We start from the raw sequence: 19,753 nt of genomic DNA on the forward strand, positions 1-19,753 counted from the left end.
TCACTAGCTTCATATCCCTCATTCTCTTCCTAGTGACCTCCCTGCAATTGACTGACCCATGCCCAGATCACAGGGCTCACCATGTCTTTACAAGTTTGTCATTCTTTCTCCAAATCATATAGAAACTTTACTTTGTTTCTCCCCTCTGTTGTGAAGAAAACATCCTGTGGGCATTAAAAATTAACCCTTGGATGATTTTTGATGCAAAAAAAAATGTGCAATTCAAAATGCAACCTTGGTGTGGGCCAGAAATCAATATAACTGCTGTTCTTCTATTGAGATGGGCATGAAAGACTGTTTGCCAACCTAGGAGAGAGAGTTCAAAAAAATTGTAAACATGCTGACAGCCTGAACCTGGAGTTTTAGCCTCTAGAACTGTAAGAATAAAATTTTCTTTTGCTTAAGCATCCAGTCTATGATATTTTGTTTGTTAGCCCTAACAAACTAAGTGATGCACACAACTTGAAAACATACATTTAAAACAATTGGGTAACATCTTCTCCATATATCAGTTTCCTCAATGCTATGAATTCCTCTGAAAGAGATGGTATAGCTTACCTAGGTCAGCATAATATTTTTTAATATCTAGAGAGAATACATATATTTGATGTCATGGATAGCTTATGGAGAGGTATTATGGTTCTATTTCCCATCAAGCAATTTCCTTCTCTAGCTAAGAGCAGTGTAAAGAGTGCTAACCACAGCATTTACACAGTTGCCTTCTGACCAACAACCTTAATGAGAAACTGACGTCTGTGTTTTCATCTCCCCACCACGTGGTGACTGCTTCTTTCAGAGTACCGCAGCAATCATTTGTTCATACACACTAGTAACAGTATGCTCCCAACAATCACATTGCTGAGTCATCTCTTGTAGTTGGTTCCTCGTATTCTTCCTTCTCATTTGTTTTTAATGTGACCTTTCCAATTCTTTGAGAATTCCATGCATGCACACAATGTGCTTTAATCATACTCTCACCCTACTGCTTCTCCTTACTCCTCCCATATCTGTCTCCTCACAACTTCATGCCTTTTTTATTTTTTTATGCTCCACTGATTCCAGTTTGTATGTAGAGCCACCCTCCAGAGCATGGTGCACCTCCCATGAGCCTTACCCTTAAAGAAAACCTACGCTTTCTCCCCAGAAGCCATCAATTGCTAGTAACTCCTCCGCTAACATAGAGGGGCTGGTGAAATCCTCCCTGATTCATGCTTCATGGGCTTAACCCTGTGCATGTGCATAAAACCACAAGGACCGTGTGTTCAGGAGACCAACAGTCCTGTGTAGCACCATAAATAAAAGACATAGAGACTGATATTAGGGTTAAAGTGTCAAGCTAAAGATCAGAAAAGCAAAGTAGCTATCTACTAGGTCTTACTCTATCTCAGGTTCAACGGGCTATTCCACCAAGCCTCAGACTGCTGCCTCTGCTCAATGTAGCTGAAGAGAACCCTGAGACTGAGCCTACTGAAGACACTGCTTGATGCTGAAATGATAAACGGCACACTTGTGTGTATAGGTAACTGTTTATTGTAGAAATTACTCACAAGAGAGAAACGAGCAACCCTGATGACTTGAGCAGTTTCCCGCCACCAAACTGGAAGCAGAAAAAAGGGGCGAGCACTTTGCTGTTCCTTCTTTTATTCCTTCCTCTGTACATGCCCCTAGCCATGCCAAAAAGTGGGCCTGGCTAGTGGCGTAGTTCCGCTGCCCTGTCTCTAGTCATGCCTAAAGTGGGTGTGGTTAGCGGTGCAGTTCCGCCCTTTCATTACCACACCATCCGCCCTTTCATTACCACATCAGTATGCATCTTTAGAGTGCCACATGGCTAATGGTGGAGTCCTGTTTCCCCCTACACCTGCCCCTGTCTTACATTCATTTGTAGTGCTGGGATTAAAGGCCTGTGATACCAAATGCTGAGATCATCTTTGTGTGAGCTGTTTCTCTTAGCCCTGGATCAATTTTGTGTAGTCAATGTGACCTTGAACTCACAGAGATCCATCTACCTCTTAACCCTGAGATTAAAGGTGTGTACCACCACCACCTAGCTTCTGGCTGCTGGGATTAAAGGTGTGTGCCTGGCTTCTATGGTTTGTGGCTGACTTTCCTTTCTGAATCCTTAGGCAAGCTTTAATAAATCAGAAATAATATATCACCATAGTCCTGTCATATGCAGAAGAAGGTGTCAACCCCATGGCACCGGAAGTACAGTTTGGAGCCTCTAGGTGGGTTCTGAAAGAGCACTGAGTGCTCTTAACTACTGAGCACCTCCAGGCCACTGTTTCATGTATAGGTTTGGGGGTTTGTTTTTTTTGTTTTTGGTTTTAGTGGTTTTTTTTTTTTTGCCCTTTAGACAAATTTATTTTATATCCTTTTAAAACATCCTCCAACAAAGGACAGTGAAATCTACAGCTGGAAAAAATGCACATAACTCAGGCAACTACAGTCATCCTGCCCACTGGACAACTTTGCTGTAGACATTTCTTAAAACTTATCAAATTGAAACAGAAGGCTGAATGATATGTAAGAAGGAATGCCAATTGTCAATTAGATTTTTTCCCCAAAAACTTCGTCAGTTTCTTTATTTCAACTCTTCACAGTCCCTACCAGGGCCAAGGTCACAGTCTGCACACACTCTCCAAGCTTCTATATACCCACATACAGAGAACATATGTTACCTATGTCACACACACAGTCACAGATGAACACAGCATGCACATCTATACACATTCCTTGGGTGGACCTCAAAGATGACTTCAGAAGTCCAGACAGCATTCAGATAGCAGCAAGTTTGGAATATAGGGTCTCAAAGAAAAGGTCTTCAAACTTCCAACTGAGACCTCCATCCATAAGGATCCACTGCCCTGCCTCTTTCTATCTGCCCATTTAACCATGCCAGTCTGACAGGGTTACAGGAGGAATCAGCTAAAATTCTCCTGGGTCCTCTGCAGGTTTGGAGTGCCGGGAAGCTTGTCTCCTGGAATCATTGGTGCCAAGAACCCAGGTTTTGAAGTCCACCCTTGCCACCCTGTCTCACCCTCAGTCAGAGCACCAGTGCCAGGGTTCTGACAGCCAGGCCACAGAAACAGAAGATTCCCAAAGATGCTAACACAACCTCTTGTTCCAAAGGGTCCCTGTGATCAAGCAGCCTTGGTTCTGGCTACAAGGAAGGCCTTCGAGGAGTGGGACCGCCCTCCTGAACTACTGCCTCTTGCTACTGTTTGTGTACCTGGATCTCATCAGCTATCTCATTCTGCAGGCAACCAGTGCTATGAGTACCCCATGCCTCTGGACTCCAGGAACTCCATGTGCCAGCATCTTAGGACATACCTGGCACTGACTCGACCCTCAAGGGGCAGCCCAGCCACACTGTCTGTTATCACCTGAAAGCCAATGGGCTCAACCATGGACCAGACTGGATGCTAAGATAAATGGTATTGTAACCTGAACTCCAGCTGAAAGTGGGCCTGGAGGCACTGGGAGCCTGGGTATGTCCAGCTGGCATGCAGGTCTCTCTGGTAACCAGGTACTCATCCCTCCCGTTGTCCCTGGGGTGGATAGGAACGCAAGATGTTCTTTATCTCACATTCAGTAGGCAGGTACTAGCACCCAGTAGGTTTTCCACAGTCACATTGATCCTGTACTCACTCCAGAACTCTGCTCCATGGACCACCCATCAGAAAGTCTCTAGAGGGTTCTGTGGGCATGGCCACGGTGCTCTGGATGAACTTTCCCTCTGACTCGCAGATCTTGGAGGAGTCTTCTTTCTATAGGAATTAAGGGAGCAGGTGGCAAACCGCTGACCTGGCCGGGACTCCAAGTACAGGAGAAGTTTTCATAGTCTACTGCTTGACAGGAAACCTCAGGACCAGCTGGGGGAAAGCTCAGCTTCAGGGTAATCAGGGTCTGGCAGATGTAAGCGCCCTTGTCAGTGCTGTCCACGCTTGTCAAGACCAGTCTGTGTCGCAGTCTAGAGTCAGGTCTCTGGAGCAGCCTTGACTCTGCACCCCAAAACCAGGACACTGCACTCCTGAAGGAGACCAGGCTTGGGGGGAGGGGGAGGAGGAAGACACCGGCTGTAGTTATAGACACCAGGACCCTGCTCAGACTTGAGCGGCTGCTGCCACCAGGGCCCTCCATCTCCACCTTCTGCCCTTGCCTCTACTCTCTCCTGCACTTGACTCCCTGCCAATTGGGTTTTTAAAAGGAAATGCTTCTGTCCTCCCAAAACAGCCAATAAGCAGGAGAAATGTGAGAATCAAGACATTTCTTCTTAAGAGTACTGGCAAGTGTTTTCAGACATGTATAATGTAGGACAGGACAGGTGACAGACAGAATCAATGGGAAAGCATTGCTGTTGACATCTAACAAACATAAGTTTGGATAATTTTTTAAAAATTTAGGCAAGCAAGAGGCAGGTGGCATTTCAGCTGCAAAAATAGTCAATAAAAAACCATATTGTCGATGGTAGTACAAGAAATTTGGTGTAAAAGAGGGCAAAAGCTGGGCCACTGTGACAGCAAGTGTCCCAAAGGAAATATCGATTACGGTTCTGGGAGGAGTTATGTGCTGACCCCAGGACTGCCCAGGATAGCTTTGGTCCTCTCCTATTGTCCATCATCGGAGGCCATGATGGAAGCAGTATTGCCACAATAGCAGTTAGGAGCAGACACTGTAAACGGCTTCTGGTCAAATAGAAACTCTGAGACTTCCTGAACGAACACATATGCTCCGCAGATGAATTTTAAACTGTTGAAATGAACAAACTCATTTAGACCTTTTGTTCCAAAAAGCCACACCCCACCTTTGGGACCGCTGGTCCAAGTGTCGACATCTTCATACTCTGACCACACCAGGTCACAAAATGCTGCTTTGTGAGGAATTTCCTGATTCCATTCAATGATTTGAAATCTATCCAGTGTTTTGATATGAGGAGATAAGCAGCATGAACATACAAAGTCTGCTCATCTGTTAAAGCTAATACTGTAAGCAAGTCAAAAGCTTTGGTATAGGGTCCCCAGGCATTTCTGTGTTGGTTTGGCACACATCATAAAATCCACATACCTGTATTATCTATCTACTTTCATGACTTCCTCTTTAAAATGTAATATGATCAGGTCAATTAGTCTTTAGTACAAGATGGTAAGTGAACGACTCCAAACTATAAAAATCTGTCTGCACAATCAGCCGTAAATATGTGGTTTGTGTCAGGAATCGGACCTCCAGTTCTGACTAGTTCACAAAGACCATAAATTGTTCACGTATGTCCCCACACACTGTTACTAACAGTGACACGAGTTTCACTGTCAGCTCTTCCAAAGAGCACACACAAAGATCACCTGGCTGCTTCAGGGGTTTCTCAAGAAGGTACTTGTTCTGCCACTCCATCTCCAGGTACATCTCCAGATGCAGCAGCCCCAGTTCAGGAAGAACAGCCTGCAGCAGCTGTAGTGGCAACTGTAGGAGCAGAGGCAGTGGAGGGAGAGGGCAGAACTCTCCTTTCATATTCTTAATCAGCATTTGATGTTATAGTCCAGGTGGGAAAGTGACAGACCACCATACATATAGGGCCAAATTTGCATCCTTTGATGGCAGGCAAGAGAGAGAAGGCTATGGCCCCAAAGAATTCTTGCCCCTAAAGCTCAAACTTTATAAGACAAAACTGCAATGACATCATTGTCAAGTGTATCATTTGGGTTGGCAGATTGATCAGTTGTTTGGGTTATATTTTGACCACCATGGTCAAGGTCATGGAAAGTACAGAATGTATGACTAATGTGGACATGACGCTCTAGCGGATAAGTGACAGAAAAGCATGAAAGCAGACACAAAATAATCAGGGAACAATCAAAATGAAATAGTATTAACTCATTCATTTCAATGCCATTGCTTTCAGTAGAACATTGGGTATGTAGTTATGTATGTCACGTCTTTGCTAACATTGCCAAGCGTCTTCCCATTGTTCATTAAGACTTACAAGATTTCAGGGCACCATGGCATACACCTTAATCTTAGCACCCAGGAAGCAGAGGCAGGTGGATTTTGTGAGTTTGGAGCTAGCTTGGTCTACACAGTGAGTTCCAGGACTCATTCTTTATCATCCTGTGTATAGTGAGATTATAATCCTGTATCACCCTGTATAAAGTACGATTGTGAGCCTACATCACCCTGAGTAAAGTAGAACTGTGAGCCTACATCACCCTGTGTACAGTAGGATTGTGAGTCTCTATCATCCTGAGTAAAGTAGGATTGTGAGTCTCTATCGCCCTTTGTAAAGTAGGGATGTCAGCCTACATCACCCTGTATAGAATAAGATTGTGAGCCTCCACCATCAGATGGGAGAGTAAGAAACAATTCATATGAACTTCGTGATTCCATATATTAGTATTCAGGCATCTGTACTGGCCTGCTCTAGGGGTTCTGACAGAATATGCACTTAGCTGTAGCCACTAAGAGGACCACCTATGCACATTCATTTTGTTCTCTTCTAAAAGGGCCCTCCTGCCCATCTCCCATCGTTCTCTTTCTCTCTACTTCTCTGCCTGTTTCTCCTCTCTCTCTCTCTCTCTCTCTCTCTCTCTCTCTCTCTCTCTCTCTCTCTCTTTTGGTTTTTCGAGACAGAGTTTCTCTGTGGCTTTGGAGGCTGTCCTGGAACTAGCTCTTGTAGACCAGGCTGGCCTCGAACTCACAGAGATCCACCTGCCTCTGCCTCCCAAATTCTGGGATTAAAGGCATGCGCCACCAACGCCCGTGTCTCTCTCTCTCTCTCTCTCTCTCTCTCTCTCTCTCTCTCAATCTATCTATCTATCTATCTATCTATCTCTATCTCTATCTGCCTCTCCCTTCTCTTCTCCTGTCCCAGAAACCGGTCTCCCCTCCCCACTTTTTTCCCATTCACTTTCTCCCAATTAAAACCCCTCCACCTAAGCGCTGTCGAATTGTGTCTTTCTTTCCTGTGCCACTTTTTAAAATTACAACACTATAGCTCTAATGATGTTTTGATGTATTCATTGAGAGAGAACATAGGACATTTCCCAGGGTTTCTGGTTAAACCATTTGGACACTTCATTCCTTTAAATGCTTATAACACCTGAGAATAGCATCATTTTGAACCGCCTTATAAATAATGATAATTTAAGAGCCTACAAAGTATGTAATATTACCAGACTTCACCAAGAGATTTTTAAAAAAGGTTTTCCACTAATTAGAACTAGATGTCGGAGGAATTTAAATTATGTCTGAGGCCAAACTCTACTCTTCCTTTCTATGTTAGACTAACACAAACTCATTCATATAATTGTGAATGAATTTTAATTCTCCAGCATATTATACAAAGATTGTTTTTATTCAATGAGCCAGATGTTTTGAAATTGTTACTTAAATTACACAGGGCCTTAACAGAAGAGAATAACTGCATGAATGCAGAACATATAAAGGAGTGCACAGCCTCACAGATGCAATCTAGAATTACAAAGACACATGAGCCCATCACAAAACTGCTAAAAAATAAGATGCCTGAAAGCAGCAAGCATTGGTAAGGATTTAAATGAATGGAATTAAGAATTCTGCTCAGCACGGAAGTGAGAGTCCATTGTCTGAAAAAGGCTGAACTCAGTGACTATCAGAGCGGCTCTGTGATGCAGTTCACTCAGAGAGTTCCAGACTGTACAAACCATGTCCTGGTTATGTTCAAGGTACACTAACATTGCTCTCATTGTTGCCATCATCACTTAGAGCGAGTGTGGAGTAATCAACTCAAATTGGAAAGCTTCTCTCCAGTGTTATATGACCTTTTCCATGTAACACTGAGGTGGCACCATTGTGGAAACTGGTACTTTGAGGAGAACAGTTGCTGTCTTCACCAAAACATATTGTCCTACTTGCAAGGGACCATCTCCAGAAGACCTGTTACTGTCACAAGCTCTCAGAAAAGGATTGGATAGGGGTGGCCACTGGACTTCACCTGAGCTTCTAGAAGCTATCATGGGGCCCCTTCAAGACATTTTAAGCAATGCAATTCTGCCCTGATTACGCATGCACTCTCCGTACAGCTAGGGATGTGCTAAAGACTAGCTGTGAGGGTGGAGGATTCTGGATATGCAGCAATGAGGAAGCAATCACCCAAGCTTCCCCATTGTGATGAGCTTTGATAGAATCCTACTTTCATTTGGGGACTTTTGTGGAGGCAGGAAAGGAATTAATTCTCACAATATTCCCTTAGAAGAGTTTGCAGTGATGATTGACAGCAGCAGTTTAACTGAATTGTTATCTACTGTGGTTTGATCTGATCCACAAAAGCAGTGTTAAAATTTAACTAATTCCTCTTTGGCTCACCACTTAAGTGTGGAACATAAACAAAATCGAAGAGAACCCTGTGGAATTGATTGTAGAAATGGTTCGCCAAAAATGTAAATCCCTCTGTCATTTACTTCCTGAGCAGGGAGGATCTTGGTCTCAAGGAGTTAATTTTAAATAACTTTAGGAGACAAGTATTGAAGTATTGGGATACTGATGTTGGTGAATTCTCCCTTCTTTCCTTCCTTCCTTCCTTTCTTCCTTCCTCCTTTAGTTCTCTCTTCCTCCCTCCTTCCTCTTTCTCTTCCTCCTTTCCTTCCCTCTCTCTTATTTCTTCCTTCTGAACAGAGAAAAGAGAAAAGTCAACTAGAAAATAACTAGAAGATCACACTTTAAACAGGGGGACTCACAGCCTTCTTTGCCAAGCATGCACCAAATAATTTCACACATTAGCCCAAACTTAGGGGTTGTGAGCCCTCCTTGAATATTTACCACTGCTTGCAAGATTTCTCAGGCTTTGCCTGACACTCACTGTGACTTCATTCATGTGCTCCATGACTCTGCTGTCATCTCAGTCATCTGGGTTACTCTATTGTAGCCACATGGCAGTTAGTATGTTTCTTCACAGACAGCGATCAGTCACATGCAATCAATCAGGCACTGTGACTGCATCCAAGTAGACTACTTTGACAAGCTTCTGCCAGACACCTTGACACTGTCCTTTGTACCAGGCAATAGCTCTGCAAGAACATAAATCTATCTCAAAGATGAAAAGGATAGGATTTAATTCTGAGTGTGACGGCAAACAACTTTAATCTCAATCAGATTTCAGTGAACTCAAGAACAGCCAAGGCTAAGTAGTGAGACCATGAGTTTTTTGTTTTCTCTTCCTTTCTTCTCTTTGCTTTTTTCAGGTGTAGGGTAGATTAATAGATGAAAGAGACTACACATATGATTAAAAGTTTAAGAATTAAAAGCATTGGAAGATTAGTTTCTTTAAAAATTTAGACACAGGAAAGAAACTGATTTTTTAAAGGTTGCTTCAAAATTAGAAAGAAACATTAAAAAGACTGCATTACCTGCTGAATACTGTGAAATGACAAATAAGAAGCAGAACATTTTAAAATATAAAAACACATGGCATGCAGCAACCTGGTCTAACAATTTGGAAGGATGGAAGACTTTATATCCAATGAGCTGGAAAAAGCAAGGAAACACAAGTCAAACACACACACACACACACACACTCCTAAATGATGCAATTAATTGCTATAAAACATGTGTTCTGTGTCTGAAGAAGTTTCAGTCATTTATTCTTACTTGCATTTCCTATTTCTGCAATAACAGCAACAAAAGAGGCATTATTAGACATTGGCAAGTAAAACCAAAGCAGGGGTACGTCCCCCCATCCCCAACCAGTAAAAACTTGTAATTATTTTATTTCACCTGTATATTTCTTCCGAGACACATCTATCTTGTTGTATGAAATTATTCAGCAGAGTAGAGCAGCACGTAAACCATGCATATAACCAGAAGGCCATGTCTTTAATGATTCCTGTCTAGAGCTGTGAGCTGGACTTCAGACATGGAATAAAAGTGCCTAGAGGTTTATTACCACATGGTTTTTAGTACAGATGAAAGTAGACTCCCACCTGAAGGAGAAGTTCCATCAGTACTCTTAGGTACATGGGGAAAGAGGGTAGAGATTAAGGATGGCCTTGAACAAAACTAGTAACAAATAGTTCTTTATCGTACTTGGTTCATCTTTTGCTGTCTAAGCAATGGCTGAGTTTGAAATTATAATCCTCTGCTAAATTTGTTACTATTTCATCACTTAACTATTTTAAATCTACTACTCTGTGTTAGCAAGTATAACCTGACTAACCATCACCCTTTAAATTTATTAAGAACTTTGACTCATCCTACTGCTATGGATAAAGATCTTTGCCAAAAGATCTTTCATTAGAAAGTTCTCAAGTTTTGACCCATTTGATGACTAACCTACACTTACACTCCTCTAAAATTGCATTATGTGTGAAGTTCACCAAATGAGAGTCATGAGAGCTGTGGAGATGAGGGAGGTGAACATGACTCAGTATTAACAGGCTGCTCTAATCCATGATCATTCCCTTGTGAAGATAATCCCTGAAAGAAGCCTTGTCTTCAAAGACTTGGAGTTTCAAGATCTTTTTGGTTTGGGACAGCTGGAGAGCCACTCTCTTGCTTGGTCTCTGACAAAAAGGGAAAATAGTTAGTTGCTTCTCAGCCTCTCTGAGCTAGCATGTTTTCACCCCAACATCTGACTCCCATGTCTTTAATGGTAAATAGAATGATAGGAACTTAATTAAAAACTGCATTTGACAGCAGAAGCAGGGCCAGGGCCTGTGATATTGGAAATCCCGCCATGCTTTGGCCTAGGTAGAGGGATGCTCACCACAGTAAATTCAGGTGCAGCCACTAAGCTGAAAGAAAAACAACAATTTGCTTTGAAATCATCCTGGTCTAGACCTCTAGTTCTGTTTTGTTTGCTCTCAGTTCTCTAAAGACATTTTGATTCTGACTTCAGCTAGTTTTTAGTATTTTGTTCATTAATGAATGCATTTTGGGGTCTGTTTTTGTTTGTCTTGGTTTTCTTTGCCTTTTGAATTCTTTGACTTTTGCCATTTGGCCTTTGTTTCCTGACTCTCCTCCTCAAATATTTAACTCTTCCTTTATGGGACCTGGGGTAACATAGATCCATGTTTTCTGAGATATGGTCATAAAACTTAACTGTAGAATAAATTCTTATTCCTTTCGAGTGCAGAGCTGTGCTTTGTGTCAACACTCACTGACGCATCATTTTGCAGTGTCCATCTTTTACCACAATATGAAGTCCTACTCATTTCAATGCCTCTTTTTCTGCCCCACCCCCGCTTGAATTAAGTCCCTTAAGTTGTTTTGATTTTTCTAGAAGAGACCTTTATTGCCTTATACCATATGCTTATATGTGTTTTTATCATAGTATGATCTAAAGCCCTTAGTCAGCAAGGGCCATTAAATTGCCCAGGAAAGTACTGATGAACTCCTCTGTGTAAAAGGCACACAGTTAAGTCACTCAGTTAACTAGTTCATTCTTTGGAGTAGGCAAATGGCAAGGCACCAAAATTCCCACTTCACCCACCCAGGTTGTGGCAATTTTGCTATGTGCCCTGAATGTGTCAGTCTTCATCAGGAACTGGTTCATGAAGAGATAGTTTTCCTATGAACACCAATACTGTCATTCAATTGGTAGCTCATATTCCATGTGTCATGAATGATCTAGAGTGAGGATCTTCACTAAATTCAGAATCTGTGATGTTCCATCTAGGTACATAGTTGCGTTTGAGATCAGAACCTGGAGCATCATTTGTGATGTGATGGCTTTGTGAATGTGCCAGAGCTGAGCTCGTACATCTATTAGATCAGGCTACTGTGTCTACAATCTAAATCTTGTTTTAGACCCAAATTCATGTATTAAAATTGCCGTAGAAATAAACAGCTAGCTCTCATTAAAAATAAACAAAAGACATGGTTAATTCTGTAGCAAAATATGAATAGTCATGCTATGGAAACATAGGTTTAGGTCTCCCCAAATGCAGTGTTCCAATGTAGAGGCAGTTTTTATACTAACAGAACCAATTTTTTATACTAATAGAACAAAGGAAGTTGCTGTGGAATAATCCTCTTTGTGCAGTGTGAATATTTGTTACTCTGTTGGCTTAATAAAGAGCTGGCTGACCTGTAGCTTGGCAGGAGGAGGTTAGGTGAGAGAAGAAAATGAAGAGGATGAGGGGAAGAAGAAAGGCAGAGTCAGGGAAGTCATGGGCTGATGCTGAGAGAAGCGAGATGAATGTGCTATGCTAAAAGAAGGTACCACCGTATGGCAGAGGGTAGATAAGAAGTGTGGGTTAATTTAAGTTATAAGGGCTAGTTAGTAACAAGAATAAGCTGGCAGCCAAGCATTTAGAATTAATAAACAGTCTCTGTATGGTTTTCAGGAGCTGTTAGTGGAACAGAAAAAGTCAACCTACAGAAAGTTATAAATAGAGGCACTAAATACAATTGGTGGAAACATCCTTTTACCACAGGTAGAGTGATCTCATCTATGAGCCTAAGAGACCAACTGATAGCATTCTTAGCCCTTCTATTGATGAATAATATGGTATTGTTAACAGATTTCAAATGTTTTTATCTGTTTGTCAGGCTTGGGGGTCTCTTTGAGGGACTAAAGATTGCCTGAGAGAAATTGCAATTAGGTACTCAGACCTGTAACAGTCTAAGTCTTCACAGTCATTGATATTATATTAAACTATCCTTTGTAGATGCAGCTCTTTTTCTCGAATTCTTGTACAGGCAGAAAGTACTTCTGTGATGGGGGATGTCCTTCTGTATGCTATGAATATATGTTTCTCTTATTGGTTGATGAATAAAGCTGTTTCAGCCAATAGACAGGCAGGATTTATCCAGGTGGGAAATCCAAACAGGGACAGAGAAAGGTAGTAGGCAGAGTCTAGAAGACACCATGTAGCTACTGAGGAAGCAAGTGACCCAGTCATCACAGATAAACCAAGACCACATGGAGATACACAGATTAATAGAAATGGGTTAATAATTAAGAGAAAGCTAGCCAATAAGAAGCCTGAGCCATTGACCAAACATTTTATAATTAATATAAGCCTCTGTGTGTTTATTTGGGACTAAACAGCTGCAGGACAGAAAAATTCATCTACACTTCTGTTCACGGATCTGCTTTCCTTGTAAAGGAAACTGGAGAATCCCTTCGACATTTGATGACAATCAGAAGGTACCATCAATGAATCAGGAAGCAGCCCTCCTCAGACCCACCATGGTGACAGCCTGATCTTGGACTTAAAATAATTAGGTTGTTTGTAAACCATGGTCTTACGATTTCTCTTTTAGTTGTTCAGATGAAGTGAAAAATATGCACATCCTTTCCTTTTGACTATTAACCTTGAAACTTAGACTGTTTTCTAATAAAATGTATTACACGAAAAACAAAAGACTAAGAGAAGACCAAGGAAGCGAAGCAGCCAAGCTACTAGTGAGTTCTTACCTCTAAAAAGGCTGGGATGTTCCTATTCTCAACATGGCTGGAGAATGAATGCTTCATATTGAGACCTTGTTCCTGTCTTGTATACCTCCATAACGCTGGGATTAATGGTATGTGATCCTGGTTGCTAAGATCATCTTTGTGTGAGCTATTTCTCTTTAGAACTAGATCAATCTTCTGTAGATCTGTGTGGCCTTGGACTCACAGTGATCCATCTACCTCTTAATCCTGAGTCCTAGGATTCAAGGTGCACACCACCACCTCCTAGCTTCTGGCTGCTGGGATTAAAGGTGTGTATCACCACTGTCTGCTCGCTATATCTTGAGGCTGACTTTGCTTTTCTGAATCCTTAGTCAAGCTTTAATAAATCATAAATAATATATCATCACAAAAATGTCTATCTTTGAATTGTGTTTCCAGAGGACTCACTCTGCAACGCTTCATTGTAAGTTACATATAATAAATAATATAAAGGGCTTGAAAGGGGGATAGGGAAAGAAGACCAATGTGGAGAGGTGGAGAGGCCTCAAAATATCACAAAGTGTTGTATGGAGAAAAGTAACCAAGAACCTTAACACTTAAGAAAGAAAATGTTATTTAGAGCAGATGGGCAGTCTCCACCAGAAGCAGAATTTGAAGCTTCAATTGATGAGCATGAAATCATTAAGAAATGGGATTTCCAAGTACAAAACCTTCTCTACAGAGTCAGTGTGGCAAAATAGAATTTAACTCATTTTGTCTCTAGTTCAGAGATTTACCATGTAATGCTTTTGTTACCATCCAGGAGTTCTGATGGGGTTTGTTTTATCTGCCAGCTAACACATTAGAAGGTAGGAAAAATCTTGAGCTTGACAAGTAACAGGAGAGTAATCTCAAAAACAGGAGACAGTAAGAGACAGCAGCAGCAGCAGTTGAAATAAGGTATTTATTGGGAGTGAGGAAACACATACATGAATCAAGCAAACAGAGAAAAATATCCTATACCAAGCAGAGTGAAGAAAAAAATCCAGTCTCATTTAGAGAACTGGGTTTTTTGAAGTTTCTGAAGGGTCTTCCTCCCCTCTTGGGTGGTCAGTTTGAAGAAAGACCAGATGGTTGATCAGAACACAACCTTTATGTAAACATGTCCTGATCCGGCCTTGAACTTGTACCAGTCCAAGGCAAAAAGTGGTAGTAGTGGAGAACTGCTTATAGGAGAAAGAAAACCCACAAGGCCTCAGTCTTAGGCTGTCAGGCTCTGTCTCAGGTCAGAAGGGTATACAATAAACAGCCATCATGGAAGTTCACCATCTTTATTACCTAGTCATGGCTCCTCTCCCTAATGGCCTCCATGGAATCCCACTCTAAGTCTGTTATGGGATGTTTTGATCACACACTGACATTTCCAAGACTTATAATAAAGTTTACCTTGAATCAGAGGCCAGAGTTGGCTACTAGATGTCCAGAATTAGCCATAGAAGTTTAAGGAACCCTGGGTGTATAGAGACACACAGGAAAAATTAGGGAGGGACTTAACAAGATTCATTGGAGCTATTGGATCGAGGAAGGAGAAATAGAAAGAGGAGGTCACTGGTCACTTTTCTACAGCATCTTTTTCTTCTTTTTTTTTTTTTTGACCACATTTTTAGGTCGTTTTAGAACTTTGCCTTCCAATTATTCTGTTGAGTTTTTAACTCCAGTTTTTTTCTTTAAACTTTCAAGAATTACTTTAAACTTTCAAGAAAAACTTCATGTTTCCTGATTTGTCTGAAGATAATAACATCCTGTTGAAGTTTTTTATGTTTTTATTTAAATGAGAAACTTGCATGGTTCAAGTGTCAATCCCAGAGGCACCCCTCTCCCTTGTCCCTCCACCAGCCCCCAGCCAGTCCAATTCCCACATCATTCCCCAGGGAGGGTGAGGCCCTCCTTGGGATATCCAGAATCTGTCATTTCATCAAGGGCAGGACCTAGGCCCTTCCCCATATGTTCAGGCTGAGAGAGCATCCCTCCATGTGGAATGGGTTCCCAAAGTTCATTTGTATGCCATGGTGAACAATAATCGACTACCCAAGGCCCCAGAGATTTCTGAGGCCGCCTCACTGACACTACATTCATGGAGTCTGGATCAGTCCCCTGTTGGCCCCTCGACCATCAGTCTGGGTTCAAGAGCTCCCCCTTGTCCAGTCAGCTGTCTCCGTGGGTGTCACCAGCACAGTCTTGACCCTTTGCTCATCACTCCTCCATCTCTGTCACTGGGCTCCAGTGTTTAGCTGTGAGTATCTGTCTCTGCTTCCATCAGTCACTGGATGAAGGTTCTAGAATGTCATATAAGGTAGACATCAACATTATCATCAGGTAGGGGCTATTAATGTAGTCTCTCCACTATTCCTTAGTTTTCCAGGTGGTGTTATCCTTGTAGGTCTCTGGAAATCTCACTAGTGTCAGCTCTCTCCTCAAAGTTATAATGACTCCAGCTATTATGGTATCTCTCATCCTGGTCTCCTGTATTCTTACCTTGACTCAACCTTCCTGCTCCCCCATGTCTTCTATTCCCTTCCTCTTATCCCCCTCTCTTTTTTTTGTTTCCCTCTCCCCTCCCCCCATGTTCCCAATCTGCTCAGGAGTTCTTGCCTCATTCCTCTTCTCTGGGTTATCATGCATATCTCTTGGGGACCTCTCTGTTTCCCAGATTCACTGGCCCTGGGATTGTAGGCTGATGATACTCCCCTGGTCCATATCTAAAATCCATATATGAGTGAATACATACCATGGTTGTCTTTTTGTGACTGTTACCTTACTCAGGATGGTTTCTTCTAGTGCCATCCATTTCCCTTTCTCCACATCCTCTCCAGCATACACTGTTGTTGGAGTTTTTTATTTTAACTATTCTGATAGGAGTGAGATGATATCTCAGAGTTGTTTTGATTTACATTTCAGGGATGGCTAGGGATGTTGAAGACTTTCTCAAGTACCTCTCAGTCATTTTAGTCTCCTCTACTGAGAATTCTCTATTTAGTTCTTTACCCCATTTTTTGATTGGATACTTTGGTGTTTTGGAGACTTGCTTCTTGAGTTCTTTGTAAATTTTGGAGATCAGCCCTCTGTCACATGTGGGGTTACTGAATGTCTTTTCCCAATCTGTGGGTTGCCTTTTTGTCTCACTGACTGTGTCCTCTGCCTTACATAACTTCTCAGGTTCAGGAGGTCCCATTTATTAATTGTTGATCTTAATGTCTGTGCTAACTAGAGTTATGTTCAGGAAGTTGTCTCCTGGACCAATTCGTTCAAGGGTACCTCCCACTTTCTCTTCTAACAGATTCAGTGTGGCTGGATTTATGTTGAGGTATTTGATCCATTTGGACTTAAGTTTTGTGCATGGAGATAGGCAAGGATCTATCCACATTCTTCTACATGTCAGCATCCAGTTATGCCAGCACCATTTGTTGAAGATGCTTTCTTTTTTCAATTGCATATTTTTGGCTTCTTTGTCAAAGATAAGATGTTCATACATGTGTGGGTTAATATCAGGGTGTTCAATTCGATTCTATTGGTCTTCCTGTCTATTTTTCTGCCATCACCAAGCTGTTTTCAGTACTACAGCTCTATAATTGAGCTTGATGTCAGGGATGGTGATGCCTCCAGATGTTGCTTTGTTGAATAAGGTTGTTTTGGCTATCCTGGGTCTTTTGTTTTTCCATAAAAAGTTGATTATTGTTCTTTCAATGTCTGTGAAAAATTGTGCTTGGATTTTAATGAGGATTGCATTAAATCTATATATTGCTTTCAGTTAGATTGCAATTTTTTACTATGTTGACCCTACCTATCCAAAAGCATGGGAGATCTTTCCACCTTCCGGTGTCATCTTTAATTTCTTTCTTTAAAGACTCAAAGTTCTTGGATACAGGTCTTTCACTTGTCTGGTTAGCACTACCCCAAGGTATTTTATGTTTGTGGCTATTATAAAGGGTGATGTTTCTCTGATTTCTTTCTCAGCCATTTTATCATCTGTATATAGTAGGGCTACTGATTTTCTTGAATTGGTCTTGTATCTTGCCAATTTGCAGAAAGTATTTATCAGCGGCAGGAGTTCTCTGGTAGAGTTTTTTGGGTCACTTATGTAAACCATCATATCATCCGCAAATAGTGAAAGTTTGACCTCTTCCTCTCCGATTTTTATCCCCTTGATCTCCTTTTGTTGTCGTATTGCTCTAGCTAGAACTTCAAGTACAATATTGAAGAGGCATGAAGAGAGTGGACAGCTTGGTCTTGTTCCTGATTTTAGAGGAATTACATTGATTCTCTGTCCATTTAGTTTGATGTTGGCTATTGGTTTGCCATATATAGCTTTTATTATGTTGAGGTAAATTCCTGTTATCCCAGATCTCTCCAAGACCTTTATCATGAAGGGGTGTTGGATTTTGTCAAAGGCTTTTTCAGCAACCAGTGAGATGATCATGTGGTTTTTGTTTCTCAGCTTGTTTATATGGTGGACTTCATTGATGGATTTTCATATGTTGAACCAAACCTGCATGCCTGGGATAAAGCCTACTTGATCATGGGGCATGAGGTTTCTGATGTGTTGTTGCATCCAATTTGCCAGTATTTTTTGTTTATTATTTATTTTTAAATTTAAATTAGAAACAAGGTCGCTTCACAAGTCAGTTCCAGGTCCCTCTCCCTTTCCCTCCCCTCCTCCGGTGCCCTACCCCAGCCCCCCAATATCCCCTCATTTCCCCAGGGAGGGTGAGGCCCTCCATGGGGGTGTCCATAGTCTGTCATTTCATCCAGGGCAGGGCCTAGACCCTTCCCCAAGAGTTCAGGGTGAGAGTGCATCTCACATTATAGGATGGGAGTCCAAAGTCGAAATGTATACCCAGGATAAATACTGATCTACTGCCCAAGGCTCAATAGATTACCTAGGTCTCCTCACTGACACCCACATTCAGGGGGTCTTGATCAGTCCCATGCTGGATTCCTAGGCATTAGCCTGGGATTCAAGAGCTAACCCTTGTCAGTTCAGCTGTTTCTGGGGGTTAAATCAGCCCAGTCTTAATCCCTTTGGTCATCAGTCCTCCCTCTCTGTTACTGGCTTTCTTGAGTTCAGCTCAGTGCTTAGCCGTGGGAGTCTGCCTCTTCTTTCATCAGCCACTGAATGAAGGTTCTGTTTCCCAGACTCTCTGGCCATGGGACTGTAGGCTGGCACTCCTCAGATCTATGTCTAATATCCATATATGAGAGAGTACATGCCATGTTTCTCTTTTTGTGACTGGGTTACCTCGCTCAGGATGGTTTCTTCTAGTGCCATCCATTTGCCTGCAAATCTCAGGATTCCAGTGTTTTTTTTTTCTGCTGAATAGTACTCCATTGTGTAAATGTACCACATTTTCTCTATCCACTCTTCGGCTCAGGGACATCTAGGTTGCTTCCAAGTTCTGGCTATTACAAATAATGCTGCTATGAACGTGGAACAGACATCCTTGTTGTATGAATGGGCATCTTTTGGATATATGCCTAAGAGTGGAGTTGCTGGGTCTTGTGGTAGGTTTATTCCCATTTTTCTGAGGAATCTCCATACTGATTTCCAAAGTGGCTGAACAAGTTGGCACTCCCACCAGCAATGGAGGAGTGTTCTCCTTTTTTACCACATCCTCTCTAGCATAAATTGTCATTGGTGTTTTTGATTTTAGCCATTCTGACAGGAGTGAGATGGTATCTCAGAGTTGTTTTCATTTGCATTTCCCAGATCCGATTTGCCAGTATTTTATTGAGTGTTTTTGCATCAATGTTCATGAGGGATATTGGTCTGAAGTTTTCTTTCTTAGTTGTGTCTTTTTGTGGCTTGGGTATCAAGGTTATTGAAGCCTCATAAAAAGAGTTTGGCAAAGACCCTTCTGCTTCTATTGCATGGAAAACTTTGAGAAGAATTAGTATAAGCTGTTCTTTGAATTTCTGGTAGAAGTCTGCACAGAGGCCATCTGGACCTGGGCTTTTTTTTGGTTGGGAGACTTTTGATGGCTGCTTCTATTTCCATAGGAGATATAGGTCCATTTAAATTGCTCATCTATTCTTGATTTAATTTTGGCAAGTGATATCTATCCAGAAAATTGTCCATTTCCTTTAGATTTTCAAATTGTGTGGCGTACAGGTTTTCAAAGTATGACCTGATAATTTTCTGGATTTCCTCAGTGTCCATTGTTATGTCCCCCTTTTCGTTACTGATTTTGTTAATTTGCATGCATGTTCACACTGTCATTTGGAAAGTTTGGATAAAGGTTTGTCTATCTTGTTGATTTTCTCAAAGAACCAACTCTTTGTTACACTGATTTTTTTGTATTGTTTTCCTAGTCTCTGCTTTATTGATTTCAGCCCTCAATTTGATTATTTCCT

At 41.7% G+C, this 19,753-nt stretch overlaps 2 pseudogenes; both read right to left on the reverse strand.

Moving 5' to 3' along the window:
- Positions 1 to 2,921: 2,921 nt before the first annotated feature.
- LOC101826273 lies at positions 2,922 to 4,140 on the reverse strand (annotated as a pseudogene).
- A 467-nt stretch (positions 4,141 to 4,607) lies between these two features.
- LOC101826536 lies at positions 4,608 to 5,505 on the reverse strand (annotated as a pseudogene).
- Positions 5,506 to 19,753: the final 14,248 nt, after the last annotated feature.

This window comes from Mesocricetus auratus, unplaced genomic scaffold, assembly GCF_017639785.1.
Source record: "Mesocricetus auratus isolate SY011 unplaced genomic scaffold, BCM_Maur_2.0 Super-Scaffold_100676, whole genome shotgun sequence".
Classification (NCBI taxonomy): Eukaryota; Metazoa; Chordata; class Mammalia; order Rodentia; family Cricetidae; genus Mesocricetus; species Mesocricetus auratus.